A 16,128-nucleotide genomic window follows, 5' to 3' on the forward strand; every position below is an offset into this window, starting at 1 on the left:
CATTTGAATGTCTCTGCTAGATCACTGGAGGAAGTTACTGGTGGGTGCGGAGGAAGCATCTCACATTTGGTAGCAATCTCTGGGCACCATTTAAAACAATAGAACATCATTACCAAGCATGCTTCTTGAGCCACCTTCCAAGAGAGTTCAGATCAACTCTCTTTGCTTAGATCCAAACATAATAAGCAAAGCCATGAATCACAATCATGTCAGATGAGGGAACCCCGCCTTGCTGCTTTGTTAGAAATCCAAGGAAACAAGGAGATTTGCACAAGGAAAGGGTGGTTCCGGCCTGGGGCTTTTGTGTGTGCGTGTGTGTGTTGCGCTGTGCGTTGTTGTTTTAATCACGACTGCTGCATTAACCCCTTGGGGTGGGGTGTTTAATCAGAATCATTATTTTAGCCACCCCCTGTTCTGAGCCTGCCGTTCAAGGATGGATACGGTGCTGGACACGCTTGCGTTTGGGGCTGCATTTTTAACAGGAAGGGAATCGGAAAGCCCTTGTTTTCTCCAGAGAGATGATAAATCTGCGCCAGGAGTGCTGGGCGGGAGAGGCACAAGCGAACGGCGCTTCACCAGCAGAAGGACCGAGCCAAACGCCCACGCAAGACCCCCAGCCCAGCCCAGCCCACCCACCTCGGAGCCCGCCATTCTCCCGCGCTGGCTACTTACTGCAGGGCACACCGCGCTCTCAGGAGGTTCTGCCCGGATTGCGCAAAAGGGCTGGCTCTGCTCTCCCCCCGCACTCTCGCCTAGGTGGTGCTGAACGGACAGCGCTTCGCTCCTCAGCCCGGCTGCTTGCAAATGCTACTGAAGGAGAAGCTGGGACCGAGTGCGCAAGAGAAAGGAGCTCGAGCCTGCGGGAACGCAAACGCTCGCAAGTTGGGGCGGCGGCTTCTAGGCGGGATCTGGCGCCACCTGCCGCCCGCAGAGTGGAGCCGCAAGAGCTCGCCCAGAGAGCGAGGCATTTACCCACCACGACACCTACAGGCAGCTCGCAGAAACGCGCGGCTGGATTTCTTGCCCGGCATCGCATGCGCGTTTCCAACAAGTGGGCGTGCATCGTTCTCTGCCTGGTATGATGCCGTTTGCAAACGGGCACGGCTCCGGCGTTAGACAGGGCGACGTGCAATATCTATGGCTGTAGCAGGACGAGCCTTGCCGCCAAAGAACCTTAGACAGGAAGAGAGCATTGTCCTTGGCGAATTAATGGAACGGGAAGAGGGGGGATGGTTTGTGATTTTGCTGATCATGAGCAATAGGCGAACTAGAGGCAAACCTCGAGATATGAAAAGCAATAGCCACTAGGAAACAGTGGGTAAATCTGAAGAAATATAACGTTAGGCTTCGAAGAGTACAGTATGCTGACGGGAGGGGGGCAAGGGACTAGTTGCAACACAATGCAGAATGTACGTGCTGATTCAAACCGGGTTTTCAGATTCCTGCATTGCAGAGGGTTGGACTTGATGACCCTTGGAGTCCCTTCCAATTCTATGAATTCTGGGGACTTGCTTCCAAGTGAACGTGCTCAGACCATCAGATGAGGAAGAAGATAAGGGCTTCTTTTCAGCCTCCCAGTGGAAAAGTCAATAATATATCCAGTACCGCAGACATGACTTTAATTGCTCTAGCCGGCTGTTCATCTATCTTACTGCCAGGCATTTCAGCCCAACTCCAAGTACAGCTATGTTTAATCACTAAACAACATGGTGACTAGTACAGTGACTTTCAGCCACTGGTCTGGACCCGTGTGTTGATTCCCAAATTCATTTCATTGAAGAGGAAAATGTGACAAAGGAGCCAATCCACTTTCCCACTTCTGGTGGGAAGTAATTTTAAATAAAAGAGAATTCCACAGTGCTGACAAAACTGATGCTGTTTTCACATTAAACACCAAACATCTTTGTACCTCTGCCGTGCTACTTGTACCATGAGTGAATGTTCTTGATGCAAGATAGAACAAAAAGAAGCATGTACATTTTTGTCAGTGCATGTTTCATAATTGCATTTGAGTGTTGTAAAGGAAAAAAGGCAATTAAACCTTGATGTAAAAAATATAGTTTACTATTCCCTACTTAGAGCCTCTTCAGTTGCACATTGTGTTTTTAATAGCAAGGCTAAGTGTGTGTGTGTGTGTGTGTGTGTGTGTTTTAATTAAAGTGCACGCCTAACAATGCAAAGTGTGAATGTGGCAGGCAGGTGTTTTAAATGCATGTATATCCTCCTGGTACCATCATCCAAAGCTTGGATTAGTAATGGTTCTCTGATGATCATAAACTTGATGGGAAAGCTGGATGGGAAAACTGGGTTGTTACATAAGAGTATGAAACACAAACATACACACCTCCATCCAGGCAAGCAAGCAGTGTTTTCATAGTATAAACACATTCTAGCTGGGTAAAAGTAATTGGGAGGGTGCAGAGCAGGACCAATGAGTATTGTGCAAGCCACAGGGGTTAGACAGAGATGCCTGGATGGTTACATTCAGCCCCTAGGTCTAAGGTTCCTGGAGAGGAATAGAGGGGGTAAACTGAACGTAGCTTAAGGTGACTTCTGTTTCAGTGTATCTGAAGAAGTGTGCATGCACACGAAAGCTCATACCAATTACAAACTTAGTTGGTTCTAAGGTGCTACTGGAAGGGATTTTTTTATTTTGCTTCGACATCAGACCAACACGGCTACCTACCTGTAAAAAAGAAGAAGAAGACTGGCATTATTACTTGGAGGCCAGAGCCACACATGTAGCAGCAACATCTAATTTCAGAGGTTGTGGAAGGCAAGAAGAAGAAGAAATAGTTCGGGCTTTTCTTATTAAGGCTGCAGAAACCCCTATAGCAATTTTAGAAGTTTTAAAGGTTGATTTTAGGGTTGAAAACCCTTCTCTTTGAAACTTGCCAAATCAATTATTTGCACATTTATGTGACGTAGCACTAATGAGTTGATATAAACTGGATGCTTCATGCTTAAAGCTGTCAGCCCTGCCCAAAGACTTAGAATGAATTAAATCTCAGTGGAAACACTATTAAGGCAGCAGAAGGCAAAGCAAGTTGGAAACAACAAAGCAAAGCAAAACTTGAAGATGTTATTGCATATTAGATGTAATCTGACATATCCACCCACACAGGGACAAGACTTATTCTGCTAACAGAAAAACACGCCTATGTTTTTAGTCTTTTAATAAGAGTTTCACAGTGCATTTTTTTTATCAGGCTAAACAAGTCATAGGAGAATTGCTATTTTCACTATCACTTCTGATGATCCCATATGCTTAAGGGTCTGGGCCACCCATTTCAGCTGCCCTTAGCCTTGGATCTCCAGTTATCTCTAATATTTCTGAGTAAATAGGCAGAAAAACCAACAAAGTCATCTCTTCTGCCTGCTTTTTAAAGTCTGGAAATAGTGCTGGTGACACATATATTACCTTGCTAATATTTATTTCCTTAACTTTCCCAGCCATGTTTGAAACATGAATAAGCAAGCATATTCTCTCTCGTCTTGGACTCCAAATAACTCTTTTCCTTATCACGCACATCACAGAAAATAAAACATTATTTAAATTACATATACTGTAGATATACACAGTATATCTACAATGGCTACACATGTACCAGTACATATGCCAGCAAAATCAGTAGGTCAGCTGTGCTATACCTTGACAGAATTCTGAGGCTCTCTGTCCTCTCAGGAACTACTAATTATTGCATATTTTTTCTGGTACACCACTATTCTAGCACTATGAGGACAGGGACACTTTGGCCTACAAGCTGGTGATCCCACATCCTTGTTCTACAAGATGGCTCAGTCTTGCTGCGGCTATAATGAGTTCCCATGCCAGCACTACTGCTTCAAAAAGGCATGGGATACTGGAAGGTAACTCTCCATAACAGGCTGGAGATGCATGTAGTCACCAAAGCCATAAGTTAACCTAGATGTTATACTCACCACAGGCTTTGGCATGCACACAGTGTCCACCCACAGACCTATATTCACTGTATCAACTAGTACTAGTCAAACCATCGATCCATCTTGCTCAATATTGTCTACACCCAAGTGCCTGGGGGTTGAATACAGCTCTCAAGGTTTCCCTATCTGGCCCTTGGGACTGCCACTCAACAGCGGAGCAAGCCAATCAGACGCCTGGGGCGGGGCCAGCCGGGTAAGGACGCTCCGTGGGGCCTCTGAGGAGTCTGCCTACCTCCTCCCACTCAGCCACCCTACAGCTGAGGAGGAGGTGCCGGGCAGACCATTTGGGACAGTGCAAAGCCAGTGGGTGCCCAAGCCACTGCATCACTCAGGTGCGTTGCAGGCCCCACGTTGAGTGCCGCCCAGCATTCTGTCAGCCCCCTCAGTGGTAATACCCGGGGTGGCCCACCCCCACCACACACCCCTTCCTCCGCCCCTGCTGCCACTGTCCCCCTAGCCTCCCGAGGCCACACCCCTCACTGGCCATACTCTAAGTCCTCCTCAAGTGCTTTTGTCTGTCTGGAATGTGCCCTTGCAATGAGACAAGGCTTCTTTCTTGGCTGGAGAATGGAGAGATGGGGGAGGGAGCAGAAACCTCTGAGTTATGCAGGGGTGGAATGCAGCCCATTGTACAAAAATAAGAGTCATACCTATTGCTTTACTGACTTCTGACTCCAGCCCCATTCACCTCAGGCACGTGGCCTCTGGAAGGTTCCACAGGAGGGAATGGAAAAAGAGAGAGAGCACAAGGAACGGAGCCAGAAATTTTTCAATAGGCAAAATAAACCTAAGATTTTAAAACACTATTCATTGTTACCATTTTAAATAAATCCATCTATTTATTTCTGTATTAATCTCAAAGGTTGTTTTGCTCATTTGAGTACACTGAAGTATGACCCTTGGATTCTATTCATTTGTACTTTAGTGCTGTTCATACACCAGTCAACATTTTAAATCAAAATTTCACATAACTGACTTACTAACCCAGTTTCTACAATATATTTATCTTTTCTAAGGAATGGTTGGTACAGTAATTATTCCTGCTGGAAGATTGATTATTTATTTGTTCCCTAGGCAGTTCAGAGCATGTTAAAAACAATAAATCCCCATCATGAAAAACCAACCATACAAAACATTTAAAACAGTATGAAAACACCAGCTGGAAGTTTTGCACCAGCATAAACCAATGTACAAGAACAATTCTAATTCAAGATCCAAAATTTGAGGGGGGGTACAGTTAAAAGTCTATTAAAAGGCCTGTGAGAGTTAACCTAGCACCCAAAAGTAAATAACATAGGCACCAGGTGAACCCCTCTGGGAAGGGCATTCTGTAGACAGGATATCACCAACAAAAAAAGCCAAATTCCTAGTAATCACTCAAAATAGTTGGGGAAATTTGAAGCCTCCTATGCGAATATTAAGACTTGGTGGGAACATTTGGTGGAAGATGGTCAATAAAGTAACCAGGCCTCAAGTCACTTAGGGAGAAAACACACACACACACACACACACACACTAAAGCACATGGGGGAAGAAGACAGGGAATCGTTTCATCCAGCAAGCTGAGATGCTTCTGCCTATGGAATGATCACCAGAGAGCTACAATGAATTCCCCCTTTCATTTCTTTGTAATTTGTCATTTAAAAATTTAAAGATGACACAGTCTCTCCTCATACCCTTGCAGAGGACAGACTGTAAGGAGCTGAGAAATGTATCAAAGTCTGACAGGGGAGAATGAGAGGTCTTGGAGATAATTAATGAGTGGGCAATATAAATAAAAGAAGACCCCTGCTGGATCAGACCAAAAGGGTTGTTGTTGTTGTTGTTGTTGTTGTTGTTGTTGTTGTTGTTGTTGTTGTTGTTATGGCCTCAGAAACTGTATGACTCTTGAACTATGCTCCTGTGCTATGAGTCTTGGGACTTTCAGGCAAGTCCACTTAGAAGGAAATGAGTTGGTATGTACCAGGAGAATGAAAGCTGGAAGGAAGTGAAACCTTCCTCTAACTCCCAGTAGACTTCATTAAGCTGAATAGTTCTTGGACTCCTGCTTGTGCTAATGAGACACTGACACTGCATCCCAACATCTACACACCATTAATTCATAATGTGTTGTTCTTATGACCCACAGTCCACTGTCCTTGAGGATGACTACCCTGTATAATTTTGAAATACATTATGAGATTCAGGTAAGATTCAGGTGCACTATTACAGTGTAATGGAAACAGGAATTAAACTCAGGTTTGAGATACAAACTCCTAGACTTGTACATTTACTTCATAGATCCATACTTTATTCTGAGAAGCTGATTAGTAAAGTACACATAAAATCAACCTTAAAAATATTGTATTGCATTGTAATCATACTGCATTGTATTCCTTTATGAGCACCTAAACCCAAGTGCAAAGCTGATTTGCTTAATTACATTTAATCACAATTAAACAAAATTAAACTTAGATTACAATTAACCTGTTACATGAAAAACACATAAATTGTTCCACATAACATGTATAGTATTTGTATTCCAGTACCTCTGACACGAAGAATCTGTTTCTCATGTATAGTTAAAAGATTACTGGAAAACAGCTAAAATGCAGAACCTGAACTAAATCTTCATTTCCTTGTTGCTTTGTTTCCTACACCCATCCAAAAATGGCTTCATCCTAATGGAAAAGGGAGATTAAAAAAACCTTTGGTTATGAATCTCGTTTACAATAAAAAGGCTTATGGAATAGTTATCTTTGGAAGAAGTCTGCTTTGCAAAGCAGCTGCTTAATTGCTCAATGCCTAGGCAACTTCAGGAGTTTCTGTACTGCCGTTTCAAGTTAAGTTTGCCTTACCAGATAAGATGGGCAAATAGACAAAAGGCTCCTTTGTTCTGTCAACCATTAGCTCTTAGCATGGTTCCTGATGAAATTACAATAGTATAGAGCAAATTAAGGAAGAACTTCAGCATAGTCAAACCATGGTGCATCCGTAGCTGAGGTGTGGAAAATATCATATCTAATATTTCCTACATGTTGAGAGTTGGATCCTACCAGAAACATTTCCCTTCCACAGAATTCTATGAGCAGGGGCTATTCTCCTGGTTTGGATCCCATATCAACCAGAAAATTTGGGCTAGATTCAAATACCTCATTCTATTAGCAGAAGCCAACAAAAGATGCCCCTAGTGCAATGCGGGTTTCCCCCATCTCCTCCCCACACCTGCTGTTGAGGGTTACAAGATTCCCCAGAAGAGCATTCCTCCAGGCAAGTACAAATCCTTGTTCTGAAAGAACAATCACCTTAGCAATATGTTGAATTCCACCCAATATTTCTTGGGGTGGTATTCAACTAGGATCTAACTTACTCATGCTCATTAGTTTACATGGGTCTACTCTGAGTAAAACATAGCTGAATACTGCCCTTAGACTTGATTCTATTGTTTTTAAATCATGTTGATACCACAGCTTACAACATTTGAAAATATTTAGCTCCAAAATCTGCAAGGTATCTAGGTGGAAAAATTTTTGTCTTGGCAGTAGACCAAAGAAATACAGCGGTACCTCGACTTACGAATGACTCAACTTACAAATGTTTTGACTTACGAACGGAGCTCCGTCCGCCATCTTGGATGTGGGGTTTTTTGGACAGGATTTTTTTGACTTACCAATTTTTAGATAGGGTTGCTTTGACTAACAATTTTTTTCTCCCAATGCATTCCTATGGGATTCGACTTACGAATTTTTTTGACTTACGAATGTGTGTTCGGAACGCATTAAATTCGTAAGTAGAGGTACCACTGTATAGTAAACAATGTAAATTCTGTATGGCTTTTGCCATTGCACAGTAAGATATATCCACGACTAAGATAGCTTACAAAACATAAAAATGCCCTTCCTACCAATAAGCAAAGCTTCTCATGGGCCACCTCTAAACAATTCACCATTAGAATGCCTCTCATATACCTGAGATAAGTTGATGATATGCATGTCAGTTGGAATGATAAATTAACTCTCATAGAATTTTACCACAGTTAACTGAAGCATTCCAAAAAGAGCATCAACATTTGCAATGCTAAATATATGAAGTGTACGGTCCATTGTCATCCCTGATTCTACAACTTTTGCTTATCTCTCTGTGAAAATGTAAAGGTAAAGGGACCCCTGACCATTAGGTCCAGTTGTGACCGACTCTGGGGTTGTGGCGCTCATCTTGCGTTATTGGCCGAGGGAGCCGGTGTACAGCTTCCAGGTCATGTGGCCAGCATGACTAAGCTGCTTCTGGTGAACCAGAGCAGCACACGGAAACGCCGTTTACCTTTCCGCTGTAGCAGTACCTATTTATCTACTTGCACTTTGACGTGCTTTCAAACTGCTAGTTTGGTAGCAGCAACGGGAGAGCACCTCGTCGCAGGGATTCGAACCGCTGACCATCTGATTGGCAAGCCCTAGGCGCCACCTGTGTCCCTCTCTGTGAAAGTGTAGCTCTTATTAAATAATTTTCTGTCACCATTATGTAATTGAAGCAGAGTTTTACTTACAGTGTCAATGCAGGAAGTCTCGTTTTGTACATTCCCATTTACACCTCTGCCTGTGGAAGAATTTCATGAGAACAAATATATCACTTTCATTTGTACTGGAACGCTCAATAAATTTCATCTGAAGCAATCTATGGTATTAAAATTGCAATAATTACCTTTAAAGAAAACAATTTACAGAAATAACAAAATGTGGCATTAATAATCTTGTTTTCAGCGTATAAACAAAAGTGCAAAACAATAACTGTTTGGTGCAAAACAGAGGCTTCTTGATTCGGACATGTTGTTCTGCATTTGCAGTCCTACTGTGATTATTCCAATGTATTTTTACTACTTATCTGATAAAGAATTCAGATCAATAGGAGACTTATCTCCTTAGTGCAATATTGTGCAAAATCTGCTAATTAGAAAGAAGGCAGTCGAATCAAGTGCTTTCAGCTAAATAGAGTTTAATAAGTGAGCCACTATTAAAGCTCTGGAAAAATGAACTACAATTAGCACTGACGGTAACATAATGGTGCCTTTCAAAAAGAAGCAAATTATAGCCAAAGATTATTGCCACTATGTAATTCCTAATGGATAACAGCAATGGGCATCAGAAAACAAAAGTAAGGGGGGGGAATCCCATTCCTTCCTCCATTCCTTCCTCCTGGTGTACAATCAAAGCTCTCAACTAGGCCATGCTTACTATTGTCAAAGCCAGTGGAAAAGGGATGCATTTTTAAGTGATTCATATCTGTCAAGACAGAATGTTAGCTTTGGGCTTTGTTTTGTTTTTAAATAAAACACAAATGCTCTGGAAAACCCTATAACTCTTTTTGTAATTTAGTGAGAAAGCAAGGCAGAAAAAGGCTGTAGGGGAACCTCAAGTATTATGAATCACAGCTGCAGCAGATGTAAACTGGGCAAACAGAACCTTAGTCACAAAGACCACGAATTAGTTCCTCTGCTTGCATACAGGTATTGCAGTGGTTTGGGAATACAGGAACAAAGAGGGGACATATAAATAATACCGGTACTACATTCAGAGAGTGAAATCCACCAAAAAGCCCCACTGGACATAGTTTAATTTGATTCACACTTACCTGGAGTAAATTCCACTGGGTGGTATTCAACTTAGTTTTACTTTGAATAGACCCACTGTTAAGTAATGAACATGATTACGTTGGATCCATTCATTTCAACAGGCCTACTCTGAGTAAAAATGGTTGATTACTTAGAAGCGAACTCTGTGGAGCTCAGTGAGTTGTAAACACGCATAGGAATTGGAAGTGCCACTCACCCCAGAGGAAATAGACATGGTCCTAAAAAACCTGAAACCACACAAAGCCCCAGGCCCAGACGGCTTCACAGCAGAATTCTATAAGAAATTCAAAGAACCCCTAATGCCACACATGACTCGCTTATTTAACGACATCATGAAAGGGGGGCCCATCCCCCAAACCTGGACCCACTCCAAAATAGTCTCCATCCCAAAACCACTGAAGGACAATCTCAAAGTCGAATCATATCGCCCAATCTCATTAATAAACCAAGACTACAAGATATTCACATCAATCCTGGCCAACCGCTTAAAAAACTTCTTATGCAATTTAGTAGCCCCAGATCAGACTGGCTTCGTCCCTGGTCGCAATATCACAGACCCCATCAGGAAACTGCTGAACCTAATCGAACACAGCAAGGCAACCAAAACCCCACTGACAATTATGTCTCTAGACATCCTCAATGCCTTTGATTGCCTAGAATGGAAATACCTGTTAGCAGTATTAACTAGCATGAAATTTGGCCCAAACTTTCTACAAGTCCTCAAACAAATATACTCCCAAGCCTCAGCAAAATGCAGAATCAACAACATAGACTCCAATAGCATAAAAATCCAAAGGGGCACAAAACAAGGATGCCCACTATCCCCCTTCCTATTTATACTGGCCCTAGAACCGCTAGCAATCCGAATCCGTGCAGCCACAGACATCAAAGGAGTGGAAATAAAAGGCAGAACATATAAAATAGGGCTCTTTGCAGATGACCTAATGGTCACAACATCAGACCCCTTAAACACAGCAATCTCCCTAACCAGAGAACTCAACACATTTGCAACGGTGTCAGGCCTGCGAGTAAACTTTGCAAAATCAGAAGCCATGTGCTTCAACACTCCTCCCCACACCCAGAAAGAACTCACTAATATCACCAAAATAAAACTCTGCCACACCAAGTTCAGATACCTAGGGGTACAAATAACCAAAAATCTCAACAAATTATACCTACACAACTATAAACCCTTGTGGCGACAAATAAACAAAGACCTGAAGAGATGGGACAACATGAATTTCACCCTCTCAGATAAAATGGCAATGATCAAAATGATCACTCTCCCAAAATTAACCTACTTATTCCAAACCCTCCCAGTCTGGATCCCCCCAATTCAACTCCGCAGATGGCAGAGAAAACTGCACTCCTTCATCTTCTCACATAAAAAACCAAGAATAAGCACCAAATACCTGCACCTCCCCACCTCACAAGGAGGATGGGGAATCCCTAACATAGAAACATATTACAGGGCCAATCAAATACGACATATAAAGACACAATTGAAAATATCAGCACCACAGCATACCCATTCCTCCCAAACAAACTAAGAAGGATCCCCACAACACTTAATAGGTACACACAAACCATGTTCAAAGCATGGAAAACAGAAACGGACAAACTAACCCCAACCACATCCCCACTACTCCCCCTGGTCTACCATCCATTATTCCACCAGGCAGCACAAAACATCCAAACTAAAACTTGGCAAACCAAAGGCCTATATCGCCTAACAGACTTCTATAAAAATAACATACCTCTGACAACACGAGAAATACAGGATAAACTAGAAGACACCCAAATACCCTGGTTAGCACAACACCAATTACATGCCCTCTTAAACAAGCCAGCAATAAAATTAGCAGCAACAAGACCCCTGACACCTTTTGAAAACCTCCTTCTAACGACAAAGGGTCACGGCAAAGGGATGGTATCTGCAATATATAAAATACTGCTCCAAAATTCCACAAACTCCCCAGACGCAATAAAAAAACAATGGGAAGAAGATATAGGCTATGAAATCAACCCCACTCAATGGACCAGAATGTGGTCTAAACCCCCATTTAAATCCATATCAGCAAAAAGGAAAGAACTCACTCTGAAAACCATCTACAGGTGGTACCTAACACCACGAAAACTAGCACTAATACGCCCAGGAACCTCATCAAAATGCTGGAGAGGATGCACATCAACAGGCACATATTTCCACATGTGGTGGGAATGCCCCAAAGCCCAACAATTCTGGAGAACAACCGTAAGAGAAGTAGGTAAAATAACCCAACAAACATTAGAACTTACCCCAGAACTGGCCTTGCTAAACATCTTCCAGGACAATAATGCCCACCTACATCACAAAGAACTCATAACCCACTTACTCTCAGCTACCAGAAACACCATAACCAGACACTGGAAAGACCTGGCAGGAGTAAACATGGACCAATGGTACCAGACGGTATGGGAAACAGCCCTATTAGAAAAATTAACCAATAAGTTGAAATTGACACGGGGTCAAATAGAAGAAGACGGCTTCACCCCAGTATGGTTCCCCTTTATCACATACACAGCGCAACAAGACAACGACAGAAATCCACCAACAGCATACAAATCAATATGGCTAACCTGACCCGCCCACCCTACTCACATAAAACAGACCTCCACAGCCAACCACAAAAGAAAACTATATCCTAGGCCAACCCCAACAACTCTCACCATCAAAGGAAAACAAATGCACAACAAAGAACCTGCACAACCGATGCTGACAACCCCCCCCCAACACACTTTAAGTAAACTAGAAACATTGTCACACTACCCCCACCCCCTCCCCTTATCTACCGCTCTCCCCCTTTTCCTCCCCAATGTCTCAACAATTGAAACTGATCTGTAAAAATGCTATGAGAGACACTGCCCATGTCTTTGTAAACTGAGAAAACCTTTAATAAAAATAAATTTAAAAAAAAAAACCATGGGATTTGCTTTCACTCTAGGAGTGGGGCACAAGTACCCATTACTAATATTCTAAACGGCTTGTTGAATTTTGACTACTTACCTGAACTCATGGGAGGAAGTTAGATACTGGTTTAATACCCTAATCCTATAGCGAAGCGGCAATCCTATACACACTTATCTGGAGAAAGCCCCATTGAACACAGAGTGACTTACTTCCAAGTAAAAATACATAAGATTTTACTGTAAGTGTCTGCACTGGCACAAAATCACTGCCATGGTACTGTCAATGTTTATGCTACTGTAATTGAAACCATGCTATTATAGCTGAAACCAGTCTACAATATTGGACTTTCCTGATAGATAATTAGAAATTCTAGCTAATTTAAGTTTGGCTATTTGGAGTTATATGGAATGTGAACAACAAAAAGAAATACAAAATATTGCTAACAGAATCTACCAATGGTTATTGCGTGTCCAGGTCACAAGACATCCCCCCCCCTCCAATAGCTCACACAACACACAGCAATTTAAGTTTAAGGTTTTGGGCATTAATTTGGCCACAACTGTATTTAAATACAACCAAATGTGAGTGGTTGCTTAGGCATTGGTTAATCCATCTGTCCCCCGCCCTGGGATAGATCCGCACTGACTTCCGCTAGCCATCTAGGGAAGCCAGTAGGTAAACACCCCGAGGGAGAGGATGTAGGTGTGAGTCAGGCACTCTCCCCTCCCCGAAATGCTCCCTGAGGTTCTTGCTCTTGTAAGGCCCTAGCCCCTTGCGGGGGGTACAGACGAGAGCCCGTCAAGCCCCAGGATTCCTTTAACGGAATACCTCTATAAGCAGCAGCAATTTTTGAGGCGTAGGCCAACCAATTTTTTAACCAATGCCTAACCGCCAACCTTACAAGTTGTGACGATTTGCTACGCAGTAGGCAAAAACCAAATGGCCACAACCAATCAGCCAAATGGACAAAATTCCTACCGGGCCCCTGCCCCAAAGCAGACGACCCCATGACAGGCATAGCAATGTCAATAGCAAAAGACCCTTTAAAAAGAGGTGGGTGGGCGGGAGATCCATTGCACTTGGCAAAAGTGAAACCATAAGCTGCACACACGGGTTTTTATTGGCTAAGGCTGTCAATCAAAACTTGCAACATACAGTACTTTTTACCCCAGCAACATGAATGCCCCAATCACCAGACCCTTTAGACTAATCTGCCCAACAACCCAGGGGATGTCTTGTTAACCCTTCCGCAACTCGTGCTCTCCATGATTGGAGAACCCGTTTTTCCAAATACCAATGTGTATTCTATACTCACATAGTTTGCAGACCTCTATTGACATTAATGTAAGCTCAGCAGACAAACTGAAAATATGTCACTTTAAATTTAACACGTAACACTTAATGGATTGGTAAATCTGTTTCCTAAAACTAATTAAACTGTGAAGCCAGAAATTCCAATTATGATTGTAAGCATAATATTGTTACTTTGAATTGTGCAGCAGCTACAAAGCTCTAATGGAAACTGCATCAATAGAATGCCAGTTTTAATTCATGCTTCATTTCCATCCATCCATTCATCATTCATTTGCATCCAAGCCTCAATTAGGCCGCAAATATTCTAATATTATATTAGTGTAAGTCGTAGCCAGCATTCATTGGAAGCTCGCTTATTTATGTAATACTCATATATTATAGGAAGTCATCTTCTAATTTTACAGAAGAAACTCATTTTCTTGATAGATTTTGTATCAAACGAGTATGGCAGCATCCTTGTACATCCTTGTACAAAAAAATATATTTTTATTTGATTTTACAAGTGAAAGGTTATAACAATGCCAAATACATAACCATATATAGAGATTTCTCTGAATCTCCAGACTTCCCACCCTCCCCTCCACGGGTCCTATTGTCAATATTTTCAACTGCATAATATTTCATAATCCATATTTTGTATCTCTCCATATTGTCCATAGTATTTGCTACATTACAAGTGTTGTTAAAATCCTGCTAATGTTTTCATCTGCTTACAGTGGTCTCCTAAATAAAATTTTCCCATTCTTTCTTGAAGTTTCAAAAAGACTTTGTGCATCTCTCATTCATAGCATTGTAAAATGAAAGTATGGAAAGGAGAGGTAGATGGTGTCAGCTGTGATAGCTAGTTTAATCCTGGAAAAGTAGCACGTATCTCTTTTGCTAGGGAAGTTTAACTGTAAATTCTGCCCTCAACACCATCCCAGAGGCTCCAGAGAAAAGCAGTGACATTGTTATTTAAAGCAATATAAAATGAATACAGAAGGTAAACCTCAGTCACCACATGTCAGAACACATGTAAAATACTACTTCCAGACAATTATTCTGATAAATATCCAGAAGTGTTTTATAAATGTGGAAAAGGTACCGAGAACAAGTGGTATCTATCCTTTACGTATATTCAAATACAATTTATGGGTGGTATTGGGGCACTAGTGCCTATGCAAGCCTGAGGCAGTTAGGGCTTTCTCTGTCCCAACTGATAGTTAGAGTTCTGCCTGCAAGATTAGAGGAAGCCTGGAAATATTCTGAAGCATGTGTGCAATCTGCTCCCAAAGTACTTCATTGTGAGCTCTCCTTCCTAGAAGAAAGCCATTGTGTCCTGTATTAGCTCACTGCAGCATCAGTGCAGTTTTCATAGGGAGCCCCTCATGAAACAATTCAAATTAGAACCCAATCCAACTAAACTTATCTCTGCTTCAAGTCTCATTCAAATCAGTGAAGACTCAATCATTCATGACCACCTTCTCCTTTTTATTTCAGGGGCATTAAGCCAAACTAACTTTAGTTAGATTAGCGACACATTTTTCAGATCCCAAGGAAACAAAGGAGTGGGTGTTATTTAGCATGACAAAATGTAAAGTCAATCTTACCAGATGATACTGGTGTAATGTATGTCTGGATATCACCCAAACTTTTCACTGTGGGCATAGTAATGGAGTCAAGAGTACCACAAGAAGCTTACTTCTTACCTACCTTCACTTGGAAGTTCGCTACAGGACAGCAATCTGCTTCTAAAGTGTCCATTTTCTTCTATCATTTTAGAAATTACTTTACACACTCCAAGCCAAACTGTGGACTAGAAATAAAGATATGTGAGGTATGTCAACAGAACAACATTGCCTAATCTATTGATAAGAGTTTTTAAAATGTGAGAAGAGATAACACAAGTGCCTGTTTATCTACAGCTTGTTAAATGACTGACCTTAAACATTATTGTCTTTGATTTTAAAAGGTTGAACCCTAAAAATGCATTATTTCACTTTTTGGTGTTACTTATGAACTAGCACCTCCAAATCTGGTTTTCCCCCCCAGTAGGTATAGTCAAAGCTAGATGCTGATCACTAAGGAATGTATCTTCTGGCGTGGTGTTGTTATAAGTCTAGTATATGAGTGATAAAAGATTCATCTTTGTCCCTCCGTGAAGCAAACCTCTTTCCTAACAGTATTTTCCAGAGCTATTTAGAACCAGCTTTTACATCATGGATTAGAAGTAACACAGACAGTATTGACATTTCAATATTGACTGTATCTGTGTTGTCTGCTAACCTTCCAGGTCAGTATTCTTGCTTGCATTTCA

The 16,128-nt window shown here is 41.9% G+C and overlaps 1 protein-coding gene across 1 annotated transcript in view; it reads right to left on the reverse strand.

Annotated features, from left to right (window-relative positions):
- The window catches only part of NSG2 (neuronal vesicle trafficking associated 2), a 53,344-nt gene extending 52,368 nt beyond the window's left edge, over positions 1–976 (reverse strand). The window contains exon 1 of the mRNA XM_035105312.2: positions 673–976. The gene's annotated coding sequence lies outside the window, so the exon portion shown is untranslated. The remainder of the gene's footprint in view (positions 1–672) is intronic.
- Between the last annotated feature and the right edge of the window lie 15,152 nt (positions 977–16,128).

The sequence above is a fragment of the Zootoca vivipara genome, chromosome 2 (assembly GCF_963506605.1).
Source record: "Zootoca vivipara chromosome 2, rZooViv1.1, whole genome shotgun sequence".
Lineage (NCBI taxonomy): Eukaryota > Metazoa > Chordata > Lepidosauria > Squamata > Lacertidae > Zootoca > Zootoca vivipara.